The sequence below is a fragment of the Ovis canadensis genome, chromosome 2, assembly GCF_042477335.2.
Source record: "Ovis canadensis isolate MfBH-ARS-UI-01 breed Bighorn chromosome 2, ARS-UI_OviCan_v2, whole genome shotgun sequence".
In the NCBI taxonomy this organism is placed as follows: domain Eukaryota; kingdom Metazoa; phylum Chordata; class Mammalia; order Artiodactyla; family Bovidae; genus Ovis; species Ovis canadensis.
This window is the reverse complement of record NC_091246.1, coordinates 233,542,794-233,547,594: the sequence shown is the minus strand read 5'-3', so window position 1 is coordinate 233,547,594 and position 4,801 is coordinate 233,542,794. Positions and strand designations below refer to the sequence as shown.

At 37.8% G+C, this 4,801-nt stretch overlaps 1 pseudogene; it reads right to left on the bottom strand.

Annotated features, from left to right (window-relative positions):
• Positions 1-1,476: 1,476 nt before the first annotated feature.
• LOC138434734 (voltage-dependent anion-selective channel protein 3 pseudogene) lies at positions 1,477-2,451 on the bottom strand (annotated as a pseudogene).
• Between the last annotated feature and the right edge of the window lie 2,350 nt (positions 2,452-4,801).

The window sequence follows — 4,801 nt, the reverse complement described above, 5'->3', positions numbered from 1 at the left end:
TTTAAATGCTATTGTGAATGGGAATTTTAAAATTTCTTTTTCAGATATTTCATAATTAGTGTAGAGAAGTGCAATTAATTTCTGTATGCAGATTTTATACTCTGCAACTTTACTGAATTTGTTCATTGGTTCTAACAGTTTTTGAGGGGAGGTGGAGTCTTTAGAATTTTCTACATTTAGTATACTATGTTATTACATAGTTAAAATCATAGACAGTTTTACTTCTTTTTGTTGTTCATTTTTTCCCCTAGTTGCTCTAAGAGTTTTAGTATCATGTTGAATGTGAGTGGTGAGAGTGACACTCTTGTCTTATAACTAATCTTACTGGAAAACTTTTCAGACTTTCAGTGTTGAGTATGGTATTATCTATGGGCTTGCCATATTTGACCTGTATTATGTTTAAGTATGTTCCTTCTATACCTAATTTTTTGAGTGTTTTCATCATGAATGGATGTTTTATTTTGTCAAATGCTCTTTCTGCATCTAAAAATAAATCAGAAAATCACATAATTTTTATCTTTCTGTTAATGTACATATCATTTTTATTGATTTATATATGTTGAAACTTCCTTGTATCACCAGCATAAATCTCACTTGATCTTGGTGTTTGATCCTTTTAACATACTGTTAAACTCAGCATGCTAATAGGTGGTTGAGAAATTCTACATCTATTTTCATCAGGGATATTGGCCTATAGTTTGCTTTTCCTGTAGTGTCCTCATATTGCTTTGTTATGAGGGTAATGCTAGCCTTGTAAAATGAGTTTGGAGATATTTCTTCTTAAACGCTTTTTGGAAGAATTTAAGAACTATTGGCATTAATTCTTCTTTGAACATTTGATCCAAATCACTGGTGAAACTAATCTCGTCCTGGACTTTTCTTTGTTGAGATGTTTTGCATTATTGATTCAATCCCCTCATTTTTTATTGGCCTGCGCATATAAATATATATTTTTATTTCTTCATGTTTCAGTCTTGATATGCTTTTTTTTAGGAATTTCTTCATTTCTCCTAAATTACTCAACATTCTAGTGTTCATAACAGTAACTTATGAGCCTTTATATTTCTTTCTTTTTTTTTTTTAATGTTCCAAATGTGATGGGTTTATTTTACTCTGATGCGAAACCAAAGATTCTACTACCGTACAGAGACCAATATATTACAAGGTCATGAAACAGTGGTGTGGGACATGCAGGATGCGATGGACAACTGGAGGGGCGGGTCGTCTCCTCTGAACATGACCCTACACCATCGCTGAGGAACACATTGAAAATAACACTGCAGAACTGAACTGAAATGTGGCACGAAAGTGACAACTTCCAGGCATGCCTTCAAGCACCTCCCTTAGGATGGACTCGGTACCTAAGCTTCAGTGTGGGGAGGAGTACAATTCTTTGGAAGAATAAAAAGTTCACACTTTTGAAATTTCACAGAAGAATTTTAAGGCCAAAACATAGTGGGTTCACTTCTCTTCACCTCCAGGGACAAAGCTGATGCTTTATTCAAAACCACATTAAGCTTCTAGTTCAAATCCCAGACCGACCTTGTGCCCTCCTGCATTGAAGTTCTTTCCATCAGTTAGAGCTGACAGGGTCAGTTTCACTCCTGGTGGAAGGGTCTGAGTGTAACCCAGTCCAATCAGGTTGGCATTGTTTACTTTAGCAGAGAGAGAAGTTCTGCAGTCCAGCTTGTACTTAGCAGCGATGCCGAAGCAAGTGTTGTTACTGCCGGCTGTCCACGCGAGGTTTATCGACGTTTCAATCTTCTCATTCACCTTCTGGTAGATCGAGCCTCCAAACTCGGTGCCATCATTCACATGAGTGTGCAGCTGGAAGTCTGCAGCCTTGTAACCCAGGGCGAAATTATTCTGTGACAGTTTGGATTTGACTGTGTCAAAACTCATCTGATAGCCAGCAAGCCAACCTTCAAAGGCCAACACAGCCCAGCCATAGGTGGTTGGTCCTGAAAAATCTATATCAACATTACTGCCAAGACTGAAACAATCTCGTTTATATGAGGCCTTCAATTTCCCACTCTTCTTTCCTGTGTTTGGTACAAATATGGTATCAAGAGTCAGTTTCAACCCTTCAGCCAACTTATTCTCCCAAGAGATTTCTGTCCCAAGAGTATTGTCTGTGTTCCACTTCTGGGTGAAGGTCAGTCCATGGTTACAGATCTTGTATTTGGTCTCTAGGTTGCCTGATGCTTTCCCTGTATCAGTGTAAGCACGACCAGAAGTAGAAAATTCCACTCCACTGCATGACTTGGTTCTCAGATCTATTTTGACCATGCCAAATCCATATCCTTTGTTGAAGACATCTTTGGCAGCCTTTCCTAGGTCACAGTAAGTCGGTGTGTTACACATATCTCGGACTGGAGGGCCCGTCCGCTCCGCTAGGAGGAGCCTGTCCGCTCCGCCAGGGCACCGCTGAAGGTCTTCTTCGGACCAACGCCGTCCAAGCCTGAGCGGCCCCACGCCCTCGGCGTCTGCGCGCCCGGAGCCCCGAACCCCGCGCCGCGGCTGCGCTGGAGAGTCGCGCCGGGGGGCGCGCGCCGCTATATTTATTTCTGTAGTTTGCATTGTAATATCTTCTTTCTTATTTCTGAATTACTTGAGTCTTCTGTCTTTTCTTTCCTTCATTTAGTCAATTTTATTCACCTTTTACCTTTTTAAAAAACTGGTCTTAATTTTTTGATCTTTCTATTTTATTTATTTTTTGATTCTTATCTATTTCAGCTCTCATCTTTATTCCCTTCTTTCTTCTAACTTTGGTTTCCAATTGCTCTTCTGTTCACAATACTGGAGATGTTAAGTTGCTTACTTGAGAACTTTATTTTTTTTTGTTACTGTGGACATTTATCACAAGTTTCTGTTTTAGAACTGCTTTTGCTTTGTCTTATAAGTTTTAATATGTTGTATTTCCATTTTCACTTTTTTGTGATTTTGAAAACTTTTCTTTTTAGATTTTTTAAAAAATTCGTTAATTACTTCACACATTTGTGAATTTTCAGGTGTTCCTCCTGTTACTGGTTTTTAGTTTTAAACTACTGTGGTCAGAAAAGATATATGGTGTGATCTCAGCCTTCTTATATTTGCTAGGATTTGTTTTGTGACTTGTCATATGATCTATCCTGGAGAATGTTCCAAGTTCACTGAGGAATAATGTGTATTCTTCTGTTGTTGGATGGAATGTTCTGTATGTGTCTGTTAGGTTCAGTTTGTGTAAAGTATAGTACAAGTTTAAAGTTTCTTAATTGATTTACTGTCTGGATAATCTATATATAGCTGAAAGTGGAGCATTGAAGTCCTCTACTATTACTGTATTGTATTGTTCTCTATTTCTCCCTTCAGATATGTCAGTATTTCCTTAATAGTTTTAAAATTTCTGATGTTGGATATGTTGTTGATGAATTTACCCTTGATCATCGTATAATAATCTTAGTCTCCTCTTATAAATTTGAGTTAAAGTCTATTATATCCATTGGGTCTATAGATACCCCTGTTCTCTTCTGGTTTATACTTGTATGAAGTATCTTTTTCCATCCCCTCACCTTGCACTTATATGTGTCTTTAAAGTTGAAGTGAGTCTCTTATAAACAGCATATAGCTAGCTATGTCTTGTTGTTATTGTTGTTGCTGTTCATTTGTTTTGTTTATTTTTTCCATTCAGCCATTCTGGTTTTTTTTCATTAGAAAATTCAAGTCATCTAAATTTACAATAAATATTGATAGGTAAGGACTTATCAAGGTCATTTAATAGTTTCTAGATATGTTACAGTTCCCTTGTCCTTTTTTCCTCTCTTGCTGTTTTTCTTCATGAAATGTTGACATTTCATAGGCCATGCTTTGATTTCATTAGTCAAAGTATGGTTTGATTCTTTCCCTTTATTTTTGTGTATCTACTGCAGGTTTTTGTTTTATGATTACCATAAGGCTTGTACAGAGCTTCTTTATAACCATTTTGCTCTTTTTAATGATTTCTTTTTTTAATATTTCTCATTTTTTTTACTGTATTGTTTTCATGATTTCTCTGAATTGTCTGTGTTTTCTTGTAGCTCATCAAGCTTATTTAAAACAGCTATTTAGAATTCTTTACCAGGTATACCACTTATCTCCATGTTTTTTGAATGATTAGTGTCATCCCGTAGTGGTATTTATGTTTTCTAGATTTTCAATGTTGATTCAAATTTTGCATGGTGGTCATCACATTTCAAATATCAGTCATCTCTTCCAGTCTTTACTAATTGACTTTGGGGGAGAAATACTTTTCATAAGCCTTACTAGGGATTCTGAAACTTTCTCAGGCCTTATACCATGTGCTTGCCCCATGCATCTTGCTCCCTCCTGTGGCAGAATTCTTAAGCTTGTATGGCTTTTCTTCATCCTGGCAATGTACCTGGATGGGTCCTGACAGCCTCTCTTTTGCGTTTCTAAGTGTGGGCTAATGTTGAAATGTGGTCTTTCCTTGACCTGCAGAAGCAGACTGACTTTCTATGCATGTTCACTATTTGCCTGCTAAAGGTCACTCTCATCACCACTGGGAGCCACAGGAAGCCAGCTACAGGTTGGGGTGTGAGGGTGTGGATGAGTTATGCAGAGCACTGAAAGTGCCCATGGGACAGTAAACAGATCTACATGCCAGGCATCCCAAGTGACTCATGGATGGACTTCCTGATTGAATCTGCAATGCAATTAGTGGATCCTTTTCCCTTTAATATCCTCTGAGAATCCTATTTGCCACTCTCCCAGCTTCCTTCTGCTCCCCAGTCATGCAGCACATTACTTGGTACTCTGAATGAGG